Here is a 25712-nt window from a genome sequence, read left to right on the forward strand (position 1 = left end):
TCATGGAAAATCCAGTGCAGGTATTGGTGCCTCTCCAGAAGCATCTCCAAATAATTGACTGCTTAGTTTTAATCTTACCGTTACAACTCAAAGTTTCCTTCAAATTTTTCAAGACAATTATAAGAAGTAGATAGAGGGGTGCATAATAACTTCCCAATTCTTCAACAGAGAAGGGACTCACTCCACTGGGCAGAATTAGTCATAAAGCTCTGTCCAACTGCCAGGAGGTCTGGAAATGCAGGACACCAACATTGTCCAAATAAGAGTAGGCAGTAGACAACCAAAGACAGAAGGGAAAGGGAAAATTAAGGGAAAATAGGACTTACAGAAGGAGGAGGCAGAAAAGAAATGATTTAATTCAACCACAGATTAGAACCAAATATCTCTAAATTCTGAGTTCTAATCTCAACTCTACCTCAGTCTTGTGCATTTAGGTTTTCTGAGCCTTAGGATCCTTAGCCATGAAGAGAATTTAAGATACATGTAAAAGGCAACTTGGAAAAATAACTAGAGAGTGAAGTTCTCTGAAAAGAGAAGTTGGCAAAATATACACACATATATAAGCCAGAAACCTAAGAGTTAGAAGCTAAAAGCATCACAGAAATGTAAAATACTCTGTATTTTATACATAGAAGACAGAAAGAAACTTGAAATTTTCATCTACATTTTCACCTCTAGGCATCAAAACATTCTAAAGAACTTCTCTCCTCAAGAAACTACAAATCTAATACAGACATCTTGGTAAAGAAGGAGCCAAAAGCCAGGGTTAAGACTCAAGTCTGCAAGTCTGTGATAGTAATATGGCCTAATCACTAACTCTGTCAGCTCTGTAACTCAATTTTCTCAGGTATAAAAGAGAACTAATACCAGCATCATCTACCTGCAATTAGAAAAATTTCTGAAGATACATATACCCCAGTTTTCATGGCGGCTCTGAGTAGAATAGCTAAGACATAGAAGCAATCTAAATGTCCATCAAGAGATGAATGGATAAAGATGTTGTATACATATGTGTGTGTGTGTGTGTGTGTATATATATATATACACATATACAATTGAATACTACTCAGCCAAGAAAAAGAATGAAATAATGCCATTTGCAGGAACATAGATACAACTAGAGAATATTATGCTAAGTGACATAGTCAGAAAGAGAAAAGTAAATATTTACCACATGATATCACTTATATGTGGAATCTAAAATACAATACAAATGAACTTATTTTTTAAACAGACTCAAAGACATAGAAAACAAACGTATGGTTACCAAAGAGGAGTAAGTTAGGAGTACATAAAATTAGGAGTTCAGGATTATTAGATACAAACTACTATATAAATAATAAACAACAAAGTCCCACTGTATAGCACAGGGAACTATATTTAATATCCTGTAATAAGCCATAATGGAAAAGAAAAAAATAAGAAAGTTTTCTGAAAGACTTAGTGTTCTATAAAGTAAGCACTAGCCAGAAATTTGCCGTCTCCCCAAGGGGGCAGTGGCACCTGGAGGTTCTTTCAAACTCTCGCTTCTAGAAGAATTTTTTAGGTCATGTGGTCGTAAAACCATTTAAATTTTTGGTATTATTTCCTTCCTAACTGGGACCAATCTGACATCACGTGCTCCCTATTTAGAAACACAATAATATCTTTAGAGAGTGTTTCTGTTTTACTGAATTCTAAGATTCTCTTCCTTTAAAAAAAAAAAAGCATGTTTATTTGCATGCTTAAGTGTTTGCATGGGGCTTTCCTGGTGGCTTAGATGGTAAAGAATCTGCCTATAATGCAAGAGACCCAGGTTTCATTATGCTTGCCTGGGGAATTCCATGGACAGAGGAACCTAGCAGGCTAGAGTCAGACATGTATATGTACATGTGTATATGTTTGCATGCATACATATATGTAAACATTTGTTGCTGGTGTATATGTTTACATGTATGTTCTTGTCTCTCTCTGTGTCCCCCTCATTTGCCTCTTCACAAGAATCCAGCCTAAGAGACATGCAGAACGAACACAGGCCATCTGAATTCAGCAGCCTCATGTATTTGGATGCTCAACAGCAGCAGTCATCTATCAAAGGAAGTGTATTGGACCTAAATGGAGAGATTTTTAATAAGAGGCAAGGGGGTGCACTTTACCTAATAAAAAGAGCATAGAGAGACCCCGGCTGTGGCTAATGTGCATAAAAAATTCAGCCTGTCAGATCCTCACTTTTCTAATTCAGTAATCTAAATAATTTATTTGACATTTTAGCTCAAGATGACCTTTCTTAGGAAAAAATTACTGTTTTAAACTTTTAGCAAGTGCAACCCCAGCCACAGAATCCCTATTGAAGTCTGCATTTTCCCAAATGAGCAAAGGTCAATCTCGCAACGCTCAAACACATTGCTGACCCTTTTAAACAGCTCACAAAATGTCATTTAATTTTTTAATCTAATTTCAATTATATTGTAATATTTAGGTTGAGTATTTGGTGGGGATGGGGGTGGAAATGTGAGATTCCAGTCAGGTTCTACTTAGAGAAGTTTAGGCAAATGATCCACTATAAATAAAGCATGTATCAGACAGGGCCATACATCCTTCTATGGATTGAATATATATGAAATTAAAAAATGCACAATATGTAATAATATTGTACACAATTCCTAGAAGGATTAATGAATAGGGATTAAGGTAGTTGATTCTTGTGAGAAACAATATGAAAATCCAAGGTTCACAGAGGTGCTATATGATTGAGGCAATTAGTCTTTAAGCCAAGCCACTCTACTCAAAGGAAACTCTTGCCCTAAGCCACACAGAGTCCAATTTATCCTCAGTCCCCCTTTTAGGACAAGTCTGAATCAACCTAGGAGATCAGCAGGGTGATCAGTATCATGGGCATGTCACCTTCTAATCCATTCCACAAGCAATCTGTGAAATCATAAACTTTTCTCTCAAACTCCACACCTTAGCTTGCTAGCAGATCAGAAAAACAAACAAACAAAATAAGGTATAATTGTTAATCTGAGGATAACTGGATCTTCCACTCTGCACAACCAACTATCATTTCACTGAGAGGAGATTGAGGAAATTATTGAGGAGATATTACTGATATTGAGGAGATTGAGAGATGTTGTACCACTTTGTTAAACAGGCTTTCCTCCTACCCACACTGAAGGATAATAGAATTTGATCCTCTAATTTGACAAACATCCCATTTTCTGCAAAATTGTTCACTGTCACTTTTTAAGCAATGCCCTCATGGCAACACTGGGTGGCTTAAGCTTCTCAGTTATTTGCAAATCCAAAATATCATCACTGGTAGCTGTGCCAACAATTTGAGTAGATGAACTGATGTGAACATCAAGCTAAGAAATGAAAACTCAGCTCCATACTCTCATTATCCCCTCTCTTGATACAAGCGTCCGCCAGAGATTTTGTGGCTTCTTATTTTCCTTAGCCTGAAATATCATATTTCCCTTAACCAAAAGTGCCTATGGACCACACTCTTACAGAGGTCACTTCAAAAGGGGAGTTTTGTACCTAACAACCTACCCGAAGATGAGCCAGTCTCCTGCCTCTCCCCTTCCTCTACTTCCAGTGCCAAATTTGTTTAGATGTAAGACACAGACACAAATAAGGATGTTTGCTAATCACTTTCATTTTAAAATCTACATTCTTCTTGGCACTATCATCCAGGAGAACTGTGTGAAGTCTAGCACATCATGCCGTTTCATAAATGAAAAATAATCCACGTCTGTTATTTTAATTATATCCATCCCAAGGGTAGTCAACTCAAGGTCTGTACCAGAATCACCCAGAAACATTGCTGGAAAAAAACACAAGCTGGGGAGTGCCTCCCAAATCCTAATGAATTGGAATCTATGGATGTGGGCCCAGGCTCATTTTCTTGTAAATAGCTCTACAGAATTGTTTATGCTTACTTATCCCTGGTTAAAAACCACTAACCAGGTAAGTTTTCACATGAGTTATCTGGTATAATTAAAATAGTGAATGAATATGTGACCTGAAAAAGAGAATTCCCCCCATGCCTTAGTTAAGAGATAATCATTAAGAATACCTGAAAGACTTAAATCATGTTCAACACAAAATTTCTCTTTAAAAAATATTCACAATGACACTTTCTTATGATTTTTGTTTATAACTATAAAATATATCATGCCCCCTGGCCCTAACCATAGTTTGAAGCATTTGCTATAGAAATTTTTGTGCACTAAAAAATTCAAAATTTAAAAAAAATTGCTGGCACTTATTTAATAAAAATACATCACCACTCCTTGGTATTAAAAAAAAAAAAAATTATGCAGCACCACATTGCCACACCACTCAGAGGAATCACGTAAGGAATTTTGCCTAGGAGTTACCATTCAATTTCTCCACTCCAAACTTCCTGGTTATGATTGAAGTGTAAATGGAATGAATATACTGGAATCATGTTGGAGAGGAAGCACAGATTACCAAAAGCTAAGTCCTAAAATCTCCCTAGTCTTTTTCTTTCCTCAGTCTTCTATAAGATTCTACAGGATTCTTTCCACTTTGACATCTCATATCCCAAGAATCCTAGCCATCCCATGTCTTCCTAGAAACAAATTTCCCAAAGCTTGATCCATGAAACACAAGTTCTGCAGTAGTTATGAAACAGAATATTGGTAGGATTAGATACATTTGGGAGAGTCAAATGCACATTAGCATAGTAAGTTTCTGGGAAATTCTTACACAGAAATAAAACCTCTTGAAGGAGGCTTTTCCAGCCTGTGAAATAAGGATCCTTATTTTATATGATGCTGCTGCTGCTGCTGCTAAGTCGCTTCAGTCGTGTCTGACTCTGTGCGACCCCATAGACGGCAGCCCACCAGGCTCCGCCGTCCCTGGGATTCTCCAGGCAAGAATACTGGAGTCGGTTGCCATTTCCTTCTCCAGTGCATGAAAGGGAAAAGTGAAAGTGAAGTCACTCAGTCGTGTCCGACTCTTAGCAACCCCATGGACTGTAGCCTACCAGGCTCCTCCGTCCATAGGCGCATTAACATCCAAAGAGAAGCTCCACCATACATACTTTGAGAAACATAGTAACAGTTGTGAACCAGCCAAGATTGCTGTCCTTTTCTACTATGTAATTTTTTAAAATTAAGTGAAATTAAAAGAGGTAGCAAGTGAAAGTCGCTCAGTCGTGTTTGACTCTTTGTGACGCCATGGACTATACATTCCATGGAATTCTCCAGGCCAGAATAATGAAGTGGGTAGCCGTTTCTCCTCCAAGGGATCTTCCCAACCCAGAGATTAAACCCAGGTCTCCCACATTTCAAGCGGATTCTTTACCAGCTGAGCCACCAGGGAAGGCCCAGAATACTGGTGTGGGTAGCCTATCCCTTCTCCAGCGGATCTTCCCGATCCAGGAATCAAACTGTCTCCTGCAGTACAGGCAGATTCTTTACCAGCTGAGATACCAGGAAGCCCAAAAAAGGTAGCAGAGTTGGTAGCAAATTAATATATCTGTACATTCCTTTAGAATGCTACAAATCAGCTTGAAAACATAATTAATGAAACTGCAGAAAGAGGAAGAGAGAGAAGAATATGTGCCTGCACAAAATATGCTATAGTCTGGGAATATAAATCCAGGAATCCTTTTGCTTTTGAAAAGCTCAGCAGCATCCCAATATAATTAACTGTTGCTTCTTTCTTCTTTACTTTGAGTAAACTTGCTTATTATACTTAAGCACAAGTTGGGAAATAATTTAATTGCAACGTTCAAGTTTGTCCAACCTATGACATAAACATAGCCAATAAAAATAACATACAGATTTCAGTGTCTCCAAGTTCCATTCATTCAGGTGCATCCCAAATGCCAAAAACAAAGTGCTACAACCTTCAGTGAACTACTCATTATGGAGAGCTTTATTGCCAGCTACTGTGCTAACATCTTTACCTACACTGTCTAAGGGATTTAAAATAAGTCCTTAGAACTGTCCAATGAGATAGACATCATATAATCATCATTTTTCAAAGGAGAAACTGAGGTTTAGAGAAGTTCAATAACTTGCCTCAGTACTTGGGAAAGCTGTGATTGGAATTCAGAACTGTGTGGCTTGCAAATGCTCTACTCCACAACTGGAGAAACATAATGCTTGTTTTCAATGTTTTCATGGATTGGCCCAGTGTCAGACTGTCCTGTCTAGAATAATGAAGGCTAATACTCCATTAACAACCCATTCAATAAACTTGCCACAGTCACAACCACCACCAACACTGCCACCACCCACATAGTCAGCATGACCTGGGTGTTGTTTCCATAGAGTGTCCAGTGATACTTTGTAAAATAAGAACATTACCTTCTTCCTTGCTTCTGTGTGATGACAAGTTGGAGCTTTATCACAGCCCCAGTGTTCCAGATCCCTATGAGACAGATTGTTTTTTTTTACTCAGACAAGCCTGCCACCAGCCAAGCTGTAGCTGCTATCTCACCACCCATCAAAATGGAATCCTATACATTCTGTGCCCACCAAAAGATAGAAGCAAAAAGGCAACACTGTGCCTTTGGTGTGGAAAAAGAAGGGAAAAAGAAGACCCCTTCCCTATCATTGTGTATTGATAGCTCCAGAAGGGGGCTAGGTGGCTTTGTCCCAAAATATTCCTGCATTTTGAGAAAGAGCACTTTCAGTGGATACACATACCTGATGGGAGGATGGGTTACAATTCCATGAAAGCGAAAACACTGCCCCTCAAAACCATATTTAGTCCCAAGGCCTTGCTGCTAAGTTAGGCTTGTCAGACTCCATCTCTCACCATGAATATAGTCCCTTTCTTTTCTCTCATCATTCTGCTAAAACATAACTTCCATTCAACCCCTCTCCACATCTCTACTCTTTCCCATTAGAACATAGTTCCCCTTTAATAGGACTTTTAAACAGGCCCTTCCCCACCCCATCCCTAGCCTCTATCACCCAAGTCTGCCCCAGACTCCTACCAGGAATGTCCACAAAATGTCTCCAGATAAAATTATTGACTACAAAGGGAAAGATTTCCCCTCTCTTCATATGCCTATTGAGGCTCTATCATGCCTGAGGCTGCCTGACCACACATACTCTAGATTCCATCTTTCCCTGGGAACTCACTCCATGTCTTCAACCTAGTCCTCTTTTCCAGCTTCTTCCCCTTACTAAGATCCAGGTAAAGACCAAGGTTTATTATGCCCTTGGTCTTTTACCTGGATCCTGTGAATGCCTTATCTCTCACCTTCCTTTCATTTTTGAACTCCATCCTCCATCTTTCCTCTAAACCATTCATTCAATCATGCAGTTCATGCATTCAGGCTTCTAAAAGTGGCCTTAATCCAATCCCAATTCTTCATATCTGGTATCCCCAATGACTACTTTTCAGTTATTAATTTTCTTGACCTCCAAGCAGTTGACCTTTCTCTTTTTTTTTTTAGGTAAGAAGTGGATTTATTTAGAGAGAAACACAGTCCACAGACAGAGTGTGGGCCAACTCAGAAAGCAAGAGCAGTCCAAAAATACGGCATGGTTAGTTTTTCATGGTAACTTCATAGACTAATGAGTAGGAGGATTATTCCAACTATTTCAGGGAAGGGGTGGGGATTCCAGAAATTTGGCCACTGTTCGCTTTTTGGTCTTTGATGGTTGGCCTCAGAATTGTCATGGCATCTATGGTTGTGTCATTTAGCTTGTTGTTGTGTTATGATGAGCATATATTGAGGTTCAAGATCTAGTGGAAGTCCACTCATCCACCATCTTAGATCTATTTGGTTCTAATCAGTGTATGCCCTGTCCTTGCATTATGTCCCTTTTTTAAAGTTTGTGCCCAGGCCTCTTCCCTCCTCTTTCATTCCCCTCTCAGAGATTTTACTCCCATATTCTTATTGGATGCAGAGGGGCTTCCCTAAATGACATAAAGCTTTTTCACCTGATTATTTTCTTGCTCCTTGGACAAATGCTCCCTCTATTTTGTTTGCAGGCTCCTTTCACTCTGCCTACTCCTGAAGCACGGGCCTTTACCTTCATATCACTCTCCTCTATTTCACATGGTTTTACTTCCCATCTACATGTTGATGATGCCCACATCTTCACCTCGCACTTAGCTGTCTCCCTTGTCCAGAACAGAACAAAATCTCTCCTTACTCTTTATACACTTTCTGCCTACAGTGGGAGAAGTATGAAACACTGTCATCTCTTCAGTTACCCAAGAAAGAAAACAGTCCTTCTTCTTCAATTTCCATATCACCATCCCATTAATCTCATTTCCTATCTCTCAAATATGTTCTTCCTGCTATTCTCACAGTTCAGGTACTAATAGTTCACATTTAAACAGCATCCAACTGCAAGTAACATCCAAAATATCTATTCTGAACTGAGTTCAGCTCCTTAGTGCTTCATTTTCTTTAGCACTTCAATGACTTCACCCATTCTTCCCTTTTATTTAAAATATCTTCCTTCTCCTAGTTCATCTGGCAAAATCCTATTTACCCACAAAAACTTCAAAGGGTAAAGTCATCCGTGACTTCACCCTGAAGAGTTCTGTCTTCTTCCTTCATGCTGCCATAGCTCACTGGATACACACTCCCACAAATAGCAGAGTCCTTACTGGCTTGAAACTTTCTCTTCACATGTCTCCCACTGTAGACAGAGAAAATCTCAAGGATAGGGAGAAAGTGTGCTCTGTTCATCTCCACGTCTCCCAAATTTAACACAGTGCTTGAGTCACAGTGAGTTTTTAATGATTGCTGAATGAACAAACGTGTCTGTTGTGCTCTAAAAGAAGAGATGGAAATCCATATTAAGAGAGAAGGGCAGAGCTTTCCAGTTAGGGAAGCAGCAGGGAACAGTATGGAAAGAATTCTGGATGGGTAGATAGTTGAGGCACTTGAGTTCTCTCGTCCAAGCACTGCCATTACCTGTGCAACCTAGATTAAGTCAATTGCTGCCTCAGAGTCTCAATTTAATCACTGAAAAATGAAACAAATACATACACAATTCAGTTACCTCCAAGATTCCTCTCATCTCTGTTTTAAATACAGAGAGTTGGCCAGAAAAGAAAGGGAAACTAAAAGACAATCTGGCGTAACACTAAGGTCTGGTTCAAAGCCTGGCTCTGCCCGTTACCAGCTATAACCTTAAGGAAACTGACTTCTCTAAAATAACCCAGGGGGACTTCCCTGGTGGTCCAGTGGTTAAGATCCCATGCTCCCAATGCAGGGGGCCCAGGTTTGATCCCTGGTCAGGCATGCCACAATGAAGATCAAAGATCTCATGAGCTTCAAATAAGACCTGGCGCAGCCAAAGTAAATAAATAAATATTAAAAAAACAAAAACCAGCCCATGTTTATCCATCATGGGACTATGGGAGAATTAAAAACAGGCAATATATATATGGCATTAGAACAATACCCAATATGCAAAGCACTTAACAGAGGACAGACCAAGAATGAACCTAGATTTAACTACTCAGCTTGTTAATGGAAGGCAGACTAGCTGTGACCTTGGGACTCCCCACATCTTACAAGTCAATCCACCTGTGAGTACAAAGCTAGTCTGTATGTTATGTCTCAGATCTGTTGTTTCTGCTGAAGAACCAGTCATTCTTCCATACTAGTGATACAAAGAAATCTGGCATTGCATGAAACAGGATTTTCATGAAAAACGTGTGTTTCCGGAAGTCTGTCTTGACATTTTTCCTCCGCCAACCCCAGAGATGCCAATAATCAGTTTCCCTCAATTCTGCGGAGCGGAGGCAGAAGATCAGAAGGCACTGGGGGAAAGAAGTTGATGTCTTCTACGCTGGAAGGATGGATGCTGAGGCTGAAACTCTAATACTTTGGCCACCTGATGAGAAGAGCCAACTCTTTGGAAAAGACCCTGATGCTGGGAGAGATTGAGGGCAGGAGAAGAAGGGGGCGACAGAGGATGAGACAGTTGGATGGCATTACTAACTCGATAGACATGAGTTTGAGCAAGCTCTGGGAGCTGGTGATGGGCAGGGAAGACTGGTGTGCTGCAGTCCATGGGGTCTCAAAGAGTCAGACATGACTGAGCAACTGAACAACAAAAAAAGCTTCATCTAGAGAGTAGCGGGATATGTCATAAACTTGCCGTTTCTCAGGAGCTAAAAGTGAAAAGGAGTAACTCCAAGGAAACACATTTCCCTCATTTTAGGCCATCACTTTGACTAGTGATACCATCTTCTCCATCAAACTCCTTCCTTTTCTACCACGCCAATTTCTTCTAGTGAACTTTCTAAGAAAAGTCTTTCCCTCAGTCTTAACAGACCAACAAGTAACAGAAATGGGTGGGCAGGTAACTCTGATTTCCCTCTTGCTGGATCAGATTGAGAAGCTCCCATCCCCATCCAAAGGCTAACTCACCCTTCGAAGAAACTATAAAATTATCCACCCATACATCATAGTAATACCCCTGTAACTTAATCCTTCCCCATACTGAGTAGCACAACACATAGATGAGAAACACAGCACTCTGTTCAGAATGCCTTGAGAACAAGCCACGCAGCTGGCAATGGGATCCCCTAACCATTGCTAGGTTATGGCCAACCTAGATAGCATGTTTAAAAGCAGAGACATTACTTTGCCAACAAAAGTCCGTCTAGTCAAGGCTATGGTTTTTCCAGTGGTCATGTATGGATGTGAGAGTTGGACGGTGAAGAAAGCTGAGCGCCGAAGAATTGATGCTTTTGAACTGTGGTGTTGGAGAAGACTCTTGAGAGTCCCTTGGACTGCAAGGAGATCCAATCAATCCATCCTAAAAGAGATCAATCCTGGGTGTTCATTGGAGGGTCTGATGTTGAAGCTGAAGCTCCAGTACTTTGGCCACCTCATGCGAAGGGTTGACTCATTGGAAAAGACCCTAATGCTGGGTAGGATTGGGGGCGGGAGGAGAAGGGGACGACAGAGGATGAGATGGATGGCATCACCGACTCAATGAACATGGGTTTGGGTAGACTCCGGGAGTTGGTGATGGACAGAGAGGCCTGGCGTGCTGCAATTCATGGGGTCGCAGAGAGTCGGACACGACTGAGCGACTGAACTGAACTGAACCATTGCTAAGAGAAGAAGAAAAGCAGATGGGGGCTTTTAACATGTGCGAGCCCTGGCCACATCATTACAGTCACTGACAAAGAAAAGGCAGGACCGGAGATTTTGGATACAGGTTGCCACTCGTCCAAATAAGTAATAGAGAACTTGGAAGAATCCAGAGCAATGCTATTAGTCCTAGCTGCCCTCATTATTTTTAATATGCCTTTGTTCACTTTCATTTCCCTCCAAGAATGGGGAAAAAATCCTTGTAAGAATTCATGATTTCCTATCCTAATTTGCCTATCTATAAAGCAGTACCCCTAAGATGGCACTGCCTCACAAGACACTTGGCTCCTGCACAAGCAGACTCTGCCAGGTGAGTCACTCCTCCTCCGAGTCTGACGGGAACATTGGGAGAGGGCTAGAAGTTGGCGACTCTCACCTGACCACAATGGTACACCTCTAAAAGGAGAAGCAAGCAGCCTAATTTCTTTTTTTTCCCCTCAAGGCAATGGTGAGGGGTTTTGATCTTTCCTGGATTTGTTTCTCAGCCAGCCCTCTTCCTTTGTCTCGCCCCTTTCAATGAGGTTCTGCAGTTTTATTTTGTTCTAACCAGAAAATGTAGTGTGATTCTGTAAATGTTTTCTTGCTGTTGTACTTTGCAGACTATTTTCCTCCTTGTTTTTTGGGGGCCTGAATCTGCCTTTGGTCACACTATCTGCTCCTCTATGGTCACCTCGGAGAAGATTAACCCTTTCATTAAAAAAGCCTGGCCAGGGTCAAACTACCGCCTGGCTAGGGACTCTTACATCCCTTTGATCTCCCAGCTATGGAGAAATTATTAGCAAATTCTAAGCCTTCCCATGTGATTTGTTTTTGTAAATTTGTAGAAATTATTCCTAATCCTATTACGTGGCCTAGGGCAAACCTGCATTAAATATAGGAGACTTTTTGTTATGTGGCAGATGGATAATAAAGGAATGCTGAATGCAGCTCCATTCCAAGTTATGGGAATCTGGACACTTCATCAGCATTCTCTTAATCCTCTGCCATGGCTCCGCCTTTGATGAATGCTCTCATTTATGACCACTGATGCCGCTCACTTAATTTCAGAGAAGAAAAATAATACCTAGCTGTTAATGTGAATATTTGAGTTTATGGCTGTACAATGAATAATTGTGACATTATCAAAGGAACATCTCCTTATACATTATTCAGTTGTATAGACCACATTAACCAGAGATTGGAAACTTGCAATTTTGCATCTTCCATCTTCTTTGGAACGGAGACACCACGCAGACAAAAGTCAGTGTCTCAAACCAAATTCTACCTGACAATGCGTATCAGCCTGCACTATATTTTGCTCATTGTGGTGCCAATCTTCTATCTTACCAATGACATTTTTTCAAAGAAAGAGGGGATTTCCTAGAGACTCGACCCCATGCAACTTCCATAGCTTATTATCGAATAGGAAAATGTAGTCCTGGTTCCTGCTTTAATACTGATGCCATGGAGGATGTCTTGAGGGTTAGACTGAAAATTAAGACAGCACACCTTTGCTGCTTATACTTTATATATAAACTGAGGATCTTTTCAATGTATGTTTTCACTTAGAAAGCAAGGGAGAATGTTTGCAAGTCATCCATGAATCACTGGGTCTTTGTTGGGTTCAGCCAGGCAGAGACTGTGCTGGTACCATTAGGAACAGACAAGCAGTATCACTCACTTCTCTGTTACAGAGACAGATGTGTCTCAGCTGCTTCAGCATTTATGCCTTTGTTTCTGGGGAGGTACGGGGTAAGGCACCAGGAAAGGAGGTAAAGAACAGGATGGAACATTTTCATTGTTAAAGACTCATTGAGCAATATTTTTAACTAAGACCTATGTATAGGATATGCACAGACATGTCATTTAAAAATACCAGGAATATTTTATAAAACAGCAAATTTTATTTTATAAGACAGCAAATACCGTTGTCAGACTAGGAAGGGCACTCTTGGGCTATTGACTTTTTAAAAATGCATCCATTTTCATTTAACTTCAATAATGCTTGGCAAATAAGCTTTAGGGTTAAGATCAGATTTCCCTAAAGATGCTTTTCTGAGTCACTATTTGGGCAATCCTTAGGAGATCAGTTATGTTCATTGATGGCAAAACACCTGCAAATAGGTCTGTGAAACTTGGAATGTGCACTCAGGTAAATGAAATCAGCAGTATGTGTCATTTTTCCAGTTTAGTAAGCCATAAGCTGAACATTTTCATATCCTACTAGTTTCTACATGATAGTCAATTTATTGGCACAAAGCACTAACTGGAAGGCTGTAGGAAAAAGTATTTTAGCCCATTTTCAAAAAATTCATTATAGAATTATACTATCCTGGTGGCTCAGATGGTGAAGAATCCGCCTGCAATGTGTGAGACCTGGGTTCGATCGCTGAGTTGAGAAGATCCCCTGGAGGAGGAAATGGCAACCATCTCCAGTATTTTTGCATGGCGAATCCCCATGGGTAGAGGAGCCTGACAGAATACAGTCCATGGGGTTGCAAAGAGTAGGACACAACTGAGTGACTTTCACTTTTTTCACTGTCATAGCATATATGATTGCTCAATGCCAGAAAGATGTATAAACAAGGCATAAACAGTCCTATTAAAACTGGATATCACTTAGTAATATATGATGCAAGCAATACACAAGACTTCTAGGCAGTTCAGTGAGGGGCTGTAGTTGGTCTTAATTTTAATATTATATGAAATTAATGAACAGAATACCAAATTTGAACTTACTAAGCAAACAAGGGGCTTCTCTGGTGGCTCAGATGGTAACAAATCTGCCTGCAATGAGGGAGACCTGGGTTCAATCCCTGAGTCGGCAAGACCGCTGGAGAAGGAAATGGCTACTCACTCCAGTATTCTTGCTAGAGAATTCCACGGACAGAGGAGCCTGGCGAGCTACAGTCCACAGGGTCCCAAAGAGTCAGACATAACTGAACAACACACACACACAAACACAAACAAGGCTTCCTCACCGAGGTCTCCTAAGACTGATACCACTAATAAGAATCAGGTGTGGACTCTCAGAACCTCTGAGAATGATACACATTAAGCCAAATACCATCCGCTGCTGCTGCTGCTGCTGCTAAGTCGCTCCAGTCGTGTCCGACTCTGTACGACCCCATAGACGGCAGCCCACCAGGTGCCCCCGTCCCTGGGATTCTCCAGGCAAGAATACTGGAGTGGGTTGCCATTTCCTTCTCCAATGCATGAAAGTGAAAAGTGAAAGTGAAGCCGCTCAGTCGTGTCCAACTCTAAGTGACCCCATGGACTGCAGCCCACCAGGCTCCTCCGTCCATGGGATTTTCCAGGCAGGGGTACTGGAATGGGTTGGCATTGTCTTCTCCAACCATCCACTGAGGAAACTACAAGGTATGTCTATAATGGTGACTTGGCAAATCTCCTCAACCCACAGGTCAACATTTTGTTTGTGTTATCTTCAACAGATAAAATTGTCTCTAAAAACAATTCTACCAGCATTTACTATGTGTTCATTCTGAATTATTTATCCCAGGAAAATGGATGAAAAAAAGAAAAACAGAAACTTAAACAGAACAGCCTAGCAACTATATTAAGGACCAATAAATAATGCATCTGGTGCCAATTTAATACAAATGTCTTCTGTTTTATCAGAACTGTCTTATTACTAACTGGAATAGAGAGAGAGCCCATCTATGCCAATGGCTCTTAACGCTGGGCATCAGAAAACTGTGGTCTTCCAAAAACTACCAGTGCCAATTTCCCATCCTATATCTATTAAATTAGATTTTCTGAAGTGGAAATCGAGCACTGGAATTTTTTTAAAATTCCACAACAATGCTTCTGATTCACAGCCATGCTTGATAATCACTCCTGTATAATAATAAATGATGCCACATTTAGCTTTACTTTAAAGGCATTGGAGTAGAGGGGAAAGGCATCAGCTTTGAAGCCAGACAGCCCTAGATTCACATCCTGGCACACCTCTCACTGGCTGTGTGCTCTAGGACAAGGTATTTTTGCTCTTCAAGTCTCAGTCTCCACATCTGCAAAATGGGGATAATCCCACTTACTTCACAGAGCTACTCCAAATAGCAAATAGTAAATAGAACACTCTGGGACAGAGTAGGGACTCAACAACTGTGGTGTTTATGTAAAGTTGGGCTAGCTCCCTGTTGCACAAGGAGAAAGATGAATAGAATAGGAGGGAAGGGGGATCAAGTTTGCCCAGGCTTTCTTCATTGAAAACGAGTAAACTGGGAATTTCCTGGTGGTCCATAGTTAGGACTCTATGTCCCACTGCCAGGAGCCCGGGTTTGATCTCTGGTCAGGGAACTATAATCCCACAAGCCAAGAGGTACAGCCAAAAGAAAAAAAAAAGAAACTTTACTGCCCAAATAATTCAGTGTTCACTTGTATTCTGAAAACAGAACAGCTTTTCAAGATAGCTCCAATTTTTTTTTCCTAAAAACAAAAAAATGACACCTTTAAATAAACTTGCTAAATTAGAATTGTCTTTATTGTCATTTAGACTGGCCAGGGAAAAGAGAGGGAAAGAAACCATCCTATCAGTTAATCTAAGACCTTTATTTCCTTTTGATGAAAATCTAAAAGGATAAGACAAAGCCAAATGAGACATCAGAGACTAAACTGCATGTATACATTTTCTTTCATATGGGAAATGAAAGAAGAAAATGCCATGTGAAGTGGAATTAAGATTGCATGCTGAAATCAGAGGAGCTTGCCTGGGCAAAAATACAGAGAGAGACATACAAATGGACAGACAGACACAAACACATAAAAACATACATACATACAAACAAACAAACATGACACAGTAATAGTGAAAAATGCACTCTTCCCCCTTTGAAGCTAGCACCTGTATTATTTGGGATTTTGACATCAAATAAAGCCAATCTCTTGGCCCCACTGAAGTTTTTTAAAGGCAGAACAACCACTCCAGGACTCCAGAACTACAGACTAAAATTTCCTACTTCAATCCAATATGCCTAGTGTCAGTTTTCTTTTGTGCAAACATATCCACGGCAAATGGGTTGAGAAGCTCACCATCTATATCATATGCAATAAATTATACTTTCCTGAAATGTTGCCTCACTAAAATATGCTAAGAAAGCTGTGAACAATATTTACAAATAGTTCAGATGTCACAACAAAACACCCACCACTCATGCATTCTTACATTTCACTATAATAAGTGTGGTAATAAAGGATACCGCTCTTAAACATTAGAAAAGTATTCTTTATAGAGACATAATTGGGAGAAATTCTTTAAATTTATACAAAATCCCGGGTTTTTTCCCCTTCCTGAAGAGTCTGCTCTCTCAACTGTCAAGACAGCAGCCTCAATTTCACTCGTTTCAGCATCTCATCACACAGCAGGCTGTTAGTACTTATTTTTATTTCAGTACATTGTTAATTCTCTGACAGAGCAGAAAACTTTGGTTTTTGCTATTGAATACTATTGACATTCTTTAAAATTGATGCAAACTAACAAACGCTATATCATTTCAGGGAAAGAGAAAAGAGTTGCCTTCCATATAAGCCCAACGACTAGATTCTGTTTTAATCTGGAAGGCAAGTGATAGGTAGGGTCATTGGAAAAAGCCTGAGCACAGTGAAGTAAGTGTGTCTAAAGGCTTAACAAGTAAGAAGAGCCTATATTATAACTCAGTTTGCTTGACTCTAGAACCCATATTATTTCAAAGCAAGACAAGCATGAAAAGGAGCTTTCAAAGTAAATACAGGATACTAGTGGGAGATGCTATTTTGAAAACAGCTGAAACAATCCACAATGAGAAAGATATCAAAAGATATCATAAGATATATGAATATCAGGCATTCTTACAGTGAAAGAGATCCTTCTATGACATATGAGAGATATCAGGGAAAAGTGCTACATCAAAGAAGTACAAAAAGTTTTCCAATTTGACTATTCATGGTGTTGTTCATAAACCCACAAGGAATCTCCGTATTGCGGTGCTTAAAAAATCTGTAGTCCGGCTACTAATATTTTTCTCTACACTGGGGAATCAGCCATGTGTTATGTTGGTATTTTTTAATGAGAAGTGATGCACATATAAAGTGAATCACTTTTTTTAATCAGGAAATCAAATAATTTTTAAAATAAAGCATTTGGTTCATCGATTCATTTGCAGCTACTTTGTTATTTAAAGACAAAAACCTCCTTTACTTCTTTACTCTCATTTCTAAACTACTCCACCATTGAGTATTTTGTCCCTTTTAATTAAATTAACCTTTATTAGAATAAAGGTGGTCCTTGAGAGAGAAAACCCTCAATTCTTAATTCCCACCAATATAAGCACCATTCTGTCAGCTGCCTTTTTGGCATTGTAAGTACAGAAAACAGAATCAGATGAAAAATAAATGTGTTTACCTACCATCAAAACACCTTTCAAGTCCAATACACATTTTTGTTCTATTAATGCCAACACGAATATGCAGGCATGGTGGTAAGGGGTGCTTTAAAATATAGCTAGACAGACTGATTAAAACGCATTGCTCTCTCCCTGCCAAATTTCTGCCTTTGGGGAGCAATTAAATGTGTTGTCCACACATTCAAATACTGAATAAGAAGTGAATCTTGTATCTCTGCCACTTAGAAAAGTATAATTCCAATGGAAAGATTTATTAACAACTCGTAGGCAATTTGGGGTTTGGTTTTGTTTGTCAAACTGCACAAGCCCTCACACTGCATCTGGACTCTGTTACAAAGTCACACAGGGACAGGAACCACAGGAGAAGGGCGTTCATTTTGGCTGACGAACAAGCAAATAAACCCAAACATCAAGGAGGCAGCTTTGAACAAATAAACCACTCTGCCTAGACTGAACACACATAACATTAGCCAGGAATATAACTAAACAACAGAAGAGCTACTTTATTGTGGCTTCTCTGCAGTTAGAGAAGTCAAATGTAATTGCAGAAGCCCATAATTGAAATTTTTTTTAATGTGAATTCATTCCACCAATGCCAGATGAAATCACCAAAGGTTTCCTGTATGACGAAAGACACCAGCATTTAAGGATAGTTGAAAAATAATAACAGGATAACAAATTAGTCAGAAACGAAACGAATCTAGAAGAAGGGTGCTGACTTCTTTTTTATTTTTAGGTTTTAAAATTTTTTTCTGCTCCATTGATTATTTCATGTGTGTCGGTGTGTGATTGCCAGAGAGATAAACGGTTGACGGCTGTTATTACACTGTCCCAGTTACGACACTTCCACCCCTACTGCCTGCCTTCAGTTTTCTTTGGGAGATGACATTTCAGCTTTGGCCTGGGTCCTCATCAGCCTCTGAGGCAGAGTCCAGGCAATGATCTTTCTGCGGACCTGACTAAAGCCTAGTTAACTACAAGGTTGCTCACACTGGAGTGGGTCACAAAGAAACATTCAAGCTCCCAGATGTCTTTCTTCTTGCCTCAAACAAAGCAGATGTCTTAGATTTTGCAAGGCTGTGTGTAATCTATTTTGGCTTTGCAATTAAGAAACTATATATTCACCATGTCTTCGGACATTTTGTCCTTGTTATTTCAAGGGGAATTTCTCTTTCAAGTGCATATAAATCAAATAACATTTGAAACTTTGCAAGCAACGTAAGCTTCTTCACATAGATTTAGTATAAAACATGGGAGGGCAAACTGTTTTCTACTTTACTGATCTGTTTATTCAGATCACCAATATCACAAGATTCTTAAGCATTGTGTTTTTAATAAAAGGCAAATCTGTTAATACTACTGAAATCACTGAAGATTTCTATTTGGATACTTACTTTTGAGACTTACATGCAGATGAATTCACAGTAGACTGAGAACTGGCAGACAGATTAATATTCCAGAGCTTTGTTCTTAATGAATTTTGATGTTTCTGTTACAATATATAAAAACAGTTTCACGTGACCATAAAAGAAATATCTTAGTTTCCTGGGAACAAAAAAATAAATAAATAAACAATAAATAGGTACCTTAATTTGACATTAAAAATATTGTAATAAAACTCAATATTTATATAGGTTTTATGTATATACATAATACATATGACAAATATATAAATATGGGTATCACATTCTAAAAGGAGTTCTATCATTTCAACTAATTTGATCCATCTTCACAGAATCTATTCAAATACACTTAGAAGTTTTCTAAATATGTTTTTTCATTTCATCCTTTATGGTTCCAAACATCACAGCCTAGCCGTTAAGTAACCACTGTCTTTAAAGCATTATAAATATTCATTTTTAGACAATAAAGTCTTTAAAAATCCTCTCAAAGAATTTCAAGCTATTGCAACTGGATAAATCACTACATACCTAAGTCTGTATTTGCATAGTTAAATTATGTATTGTAACTGTGCAGTCTTTTACTCCTATTATATCGAGGCATGCACAGATATGTTTCCATGAATCTTTCCTTTAGGGACTGCAGCATTATCATAATAAAGTTAAATATCCAACATGTTACTATAGGTGCTCCATTTTCACCTGGGAGGGCTTAGACAGAAAAAACAAAATGTACCAGCCCAGGAGTCTGAATTCCTTTCACTTTGGTGCTTTATGTCATCTTCTTTGTAGTAATAGAATTGCTCTTGTTCTGTGGATTAATTCTAGCAAACTTTCTCTTATTGCCAATAAAGGCAAAATTAAAAGTACTTTTGAAATATATATTATGCTATCATCACTTTCTGTTCTAGTTTTGTTTCTCTTTTTTTTTCTTTCTAAAAGTGTACAGAAGTGCTTTAAAGCTTTTTCTAGACTGTAAATTTTACAATAAAGTTTTAATAAAAAGAAGTTATGCTGCCCTAAAGTGTCAACCACAAGGGCTACAGTCACTCTTCTTTAAATTTAAAACACTACTAAAACGCAAGCTTATTAAAAGTTAAGATTTTAGCCAGTTTTTGTGAATTCATGTATATTTATGAGATTTACTTTTGGGGGTGGAGTTGTCTTTAATCTGAGGCAATCACTAAAGCATCAACTGAGATTTCTCATTGTCTTCATAAATGTCTAATATTATAATAGGCTGCTAGAAGAAACAAAATTTCCATCTAAAGAATTTGTATAAAATAAAATAACAAGTTTGTATAAAATATCAAATTTCTAAAAGAAAATAATCCATAGATCACAGTTGTCCTTAAACATAATATATTTGTATCTTTGTTAAATTATTAGTGTGAATCATTTTTTTCTATTTTTCTATTTATTACTTTGTTTTTGTTTGGTTTCTGTTTTTATTTTTATTTTGTCTTTAAGTAAATGCATGGGAGGAATTTTGCATTTTACATGACTACAGACTTGATTTTTACTTCTGGTGTTCTGAGAAATCAAAGGCGATTCAGAGCATAATAAAGAATAAAAATGTGATCAACTGAATAAAGTATTTCTAAGAAGTCTGAACAAAGTGGGAATCTGAATTGCAGCCCCAAGTATTTAAATAAGCTATTACAAAAGGCGTGCTAGAAACCATTATATTGTGTGATTTCCTGTGAATAATAGAAATGCTCTCTATCATGTATTTTTGTTTAAATGGAATAAATGTTTGAGAGAGATGATGTTCAGACATTGTAACCTTCCACACCACTAGTATTAGTACTGTTACAACTTCATCTTTTGAAAAGCAGACATGCACTAAAAAGAAGTTCACAAAGTTAAAAAAGAAACACAATTTAAACCTATCCTCCATCTCCATCATTTGCAAGTGGATCATTTCTTCTATAAGGATACTGATGATGACTTTCAAGCATCCTTACCCTGAGAATTCTCCTGCCAGAGCTAAACAACATTACAGCACTCTTTTAGGATAACATATCTCCTCCAATTCAGAACTCCATGCATTGACAGCACTCTCAGAAGTTCTTAAAGAAATTAAAGACAGGTTTACTATAAATAGACTGCCAATGCCTTTTTATTAATTGAGTTTGCCATCTCTCAAAGACCCTTTGGAATGGTTAGCTAAAGGGTAATACAATTTGACCACTATCCACTTAAAGTAATTTAAATACAATCTGTGTTGCACAGAATTAAAATCATATTTGGCAACAATATTCATCAATAAGGACCATACCTAATCACACTGGATTGCTCCCAATTTCTCATTTGTAAATAACATTTCCATCTAGGGTGGAAGGAGGCTCCCCTCTGGCTAAGGGGCTGGTGGCAGTCCTGAATCACCACTATGTGTGTCCAGACAAATGCTAGCATGTCTGTGGATGATCTAGAAGGCTCTCTACTCTCCTTCAGTGACATGTCCCACCTAAGTAAACTTGGATAGGAGGACCTTTCCAGAAGACAATTTGGAATATAAGCAGAGAGAATGTCGTTATACAGCAGATCTTCAGAAATAGTGTTTTCCCAAGTCAGTGTGGATCAGCCAGAGCCCAATTTTGCTATCATATAAAAGGTTAAACATCCAAAGTTTTAATCAAAGTGAACAGAAAAATACAAGGATATTTAAGATTATTTTGATATTTAACCAAAACATTACCATTTTTAATTTATTATATTTTAAATAACTTCTAAAAGAAATTCTGCACAATTGCTCAGAGGACTTGTAGGGCTAAAACCATCAGAAACCATTTTCCTCAGAAAATAACAGACAAATAAAGAGAGTCTTTTCGTTGTTGCCATTGGTGTTTGAGTATTTTTGGTCCAAAACATAAAGTACATAATTGACAGGAATCTAAGTATCAACAGGAATCTCTTCTGAAGACCATAGTTAAGATCCAAAAACTTTTCCACCAGTGCTTTTTATTTGACTGCTTGGTGGTAAAATGCTAGCTTACTGTTTACAGAGAATTTATGTGATCGTTCCCAGTATATGAATTATAAGAGAGAGGTAGTAAATGCATTATATGAGAGAAGTATTAAATTCTTCTCACTAGCTAAGGGAATACCTGATTTCGGGTAGCTTATTCCTCTACTCACTATACCTGAAAAATCAGAGTAGGGGAACACAAGCAGTTTCACCCTCTGTGGGACAAGGGGATCACAGTTGCCAAAAGATAGAACTTGACTTCACACTGCAAGCTTCTTTTCCTTCTTGTTAATTCTCCAGTTGCTGCCAAGAACTGTAAACCTCCCACAGCAACTCACAGTGTTTTCTTGAAAATAGTGATGCTATTAGAACACAATAAATACATAAACAAATCTATAAGGCAAAATGACAGAGTTTTAAATCATCATGTCTAGATCGCAGAAAAAATGATCTCATCCTCAAAACATATAAAACTATTTGAAGTTTGCAGGAAGAATTTTTTAGTTTTCTTTGAATTCTTTTTATGTAAAATTCTCTCAGTAATGCAATTTATTAAAGATCAACATACATTCAGACGGAGTGGACAAATGTAAAACTGCAAAACTGTAAAACTTCCTCATCCTTGTTAACCTTTATTATATCTGTGCATCCTTACATCTTGCAACTAAATACAAGTTTAAAATTTTCTGACAAACATACATTATGGTTAAAATTATCCCGTATATTACTATTTTGTGAAAATCTGAAAATTAACTACAAGATGTATCAGGTTTCTCTCCCTAATTATGCATGCAATGTTGCCTGTTTAGCATGCAGTGGCTGCTTGATCCAAACTTTCCAGTAGATTTCAAATGACTCTGTCAGCTATGCAACCAAGCTAGTTCAAAGAGACCAAGAAGCACTTGCATCCAAATGAAATCTATATTTGGTAATTCTTAAAATACCATTTTTCCAAGGCTCATAGGGCACATTGCTTACTCAGATAATGTGCATGCCTTTCTTGTGAGGTACTTTTTTGAAATGTGATCTTGGGTCACTTTATGTTAAACTTACTTACTCTACACATAGGATGAGTAGTGCCAGATAACGTACTGTCATTAAAAGTATTTTTATTAAGGGGATTTGGAGAGAAACCCTTTCAGCAGTGTTATCGAGCTCTTTGTTGAACCAGGTGGGATGTCCATATGAATAGAATCTCTTCAAACCTAGACCTCAGCCACAGCACACCTGGTCTATGTTTGAAAAATAAAGTCACTCTTGTTTGGCTACAGAGTCGGCTACAAAGAGCCAAGACAATCTTAATTTATCCATTAAGAATAGAGTCCCATATTTAAGAGTCATCAGCAATAAAGGAAAATACACTGGATCATTTCAAGTGCATGCTAATCATTTAATGTAATAAATGGAGCAACTCTAATTATCTCCCAAGGAAATGATTTCACACTAAAACAATGGGAATGAAGAGGTTACTTCAGGAGCATAATACAAGCTGAAAATTACTCATGTGAATCTGGAGAAGATTTCTCTTGCATTTAAAAGAGAAAGAGAGAACTTTTCCCCCACGTACTCCTAATTCAGTACCTCTCTAATTCTATGGATATAGTAAATAGGGTTAAACCAACCCCGTGGTGTTCTTGTTTTATAACCCCAAACAAAGCTCCCACCAGGCTCAAGATCAGTGTCCATCAAAACTGCTTTGAAGGCTGCTCCCTAATAAGAGGGTATCTGACTCAAATACAGCAAAACAAATAAATTAGTCTACAGGCCACTCTACCCTCACCACTTCCTGGTCCTCTCCCCGGTGAAAATCATCAATTTGCCACCTACACTAGCCATTACAAAAGGATATCCAGTGAGCCGCTTAAAACTGTTCTTTCTTTTTTTTTTTTTTTTTTGACCTGTTGTGACTAATTTTTTTAAAAAATTGATTTTTTAAAGTTATTTCTGCTTAGATGTATGTTTCATTTTCTTTTACCATTGCAAAACTGAGCTTAAAAATGTAACAGAGGATCTGTGGAAGAATAAAAGGTTTAATGATGTGATCCGGTCCTTTGCAAACGCCAAGTTTCACCATAAGCTTTAAATGGCTTGCTAAATTCCATATTTCTGTCACCTCATTGTTACGCTTCTTCTGATGAGACAAACAAAATGAGCACTATCTTTTTAGATACTTAAAAAACATATTCACATTAAAGAGAATAACTGCAGTGGATGGGCATACAACCCCTCAACACTGGGTAACAATGATTTTGATGTCTTTCAAATCCTTCCCTTCAGTAGTCACAATCTAAAAAACAACAAAAATAGATAACAGGGACATGATTTTTAATTCTTCCCTCAATCTCCCACTGCTTTGATTTAGGGAATAAAGAGCAGATTAGAAAATTTTTTCTAAATTCCTTCTCAGAAATAGCAAAGAATTAGGGAACTATATCTAAGTTCTGCATATAACCTAGGTACGTAATTCTAAGTACATATTTATCAACGTAAGAGGAGTAAGTGTAATTAAATTCACAAAATTTATTTCTGCTTTGGTTATATTCAAAGCATGTTGAATAAAGAATCAAATCACTGTTAGACTGAAATTAGTAAACAAATTATAGAACACAAAAAAACTACACAAAATAGAAAACAACCCAATGCCAAGCTGATTAATTCTCTAATCAGTGTAAAAAGGATAAGTGGAAATCATAATTTTGAGGGAACAGATTTGCATTTATTTAAAACTGACATCTATGTTTCATAAAAGGGAATGCTTTGGCTTTCTTTTTTACCTTAGGATCACTGCTCTCTGTGTACATGAAAACAATTGATATCAGATATGAAGTTAATTGGAATCAACTGCGCCAGTCTTTACAGGCACACACCGGAATGTGTACCTCTCAGGCTCGGCTTACCATAATATTCTCTACGGAATAGTTGACCACAGGATTCTCATTCACAAACAGCCAGGTTAAACAGTTAAATGCTAGCAAATCCTGCATAGCCCTGTGGGAAATTTCACTTTAATCCCAAACTTATAAGAGGACAATCAAAGCCCAAAGCCTGGTAACAAATCTGATCCTCTGTTGCAATCTGCATCCTCATGGGAAGGAGAGAGGTGCTCTCTGTACAAGCCCGAGATGGATAAATACCTAAATGATGAGATAGATGGGGAATGCAGAAGAGGCGTCTGGCCTTAGCCATTCGCTTCCAATTCCATATTACACTGTGAGAGGCAATTCTTGTGCAGCTCAGGAGCAGCCAGTCCTGATTACTAGAAGTTGAAGTGTGGCTTAAGGAATGATTAATGACAGTGTCGGGAGAAAAACAAAGCACAATGCGAGTTATCTCTAATCCACCTGCTTGCAGATGCCCTAGTAAGGGAATGAAAATGGCCCCGGTGAGCCCTGATGATAAAAAAATCAAACTAGAAAGGTGCAAAGCTGCAGATATGTATTAATCTGATATATAAAAACTAGGTCTTAGCTTGAATAAAAGCATTAGGCATGAATGGAGCCCCATAGGTGATAGATACTGGGCCATAGTGGACTTCACATTGTCTGTATTTTTTAAATCAAACACAACTGTTCCCTTCAGTATTGCCTCTGACATTAATAGGTTGGTATTTGAAAAGTCACAGTTCACTAGATGAGCAGGCTTGTGAGTGCAAGCTCATTAAACAAACCCCCTTTTCTTGTTGTTCTTAAAAATATAGTGACACCATACCACCACCTCGTGGTCTCTCTATGCATGTACATGCCACCCCCAGAGAGAGGTCTAAACTTCAATCACATTTTCCAAACATATAAATCCAGGTGGAATGTAATTATAAGATCGATGGTATATTTTATAAGCAAGCTCATTTATGAGCAGCTTTC

General features: G+C 38.4%; 1 long non-coding RNA gene across 2 annotated transcripts in view; it reads right to left on the reverse strand.

The window, feature by feature from the left end:
- The window catches only part of LOC145512761 (uncharacterized), a 615780-nt gene that overhangs the window by 459847 nt on the left and 130221 nt on the right, over nucleotides 1-25712 (reverse strand). For both annotated transcript variants that reach the window (XR_014058773.1, XR_014058774.1), the window contains exon 2: nucleotides 18876-18970. This is a non-coding gene — a long non-coding RNA (uncharacterized LOC145512761). The remainder of the gene's footprint in view (nucleotides 1-18875; nucleotides 18971-25712) is intronic.

Source organism: Giraffa tippelskirchi, chromosome 7 (assembly GCF_054371585.1).
Source record: "Giraffa tippelskirchi isolate mGirTip1 chromosome 7, T2T-mGirTip1v1.2.pri, whole genome shotgun sequence".
NCBI lineage: Eukaryota > Metazoa > Chordata > Mammalia > Artiodactyla > Giraffidae > Giraffa > Giraffa tippelskirchi.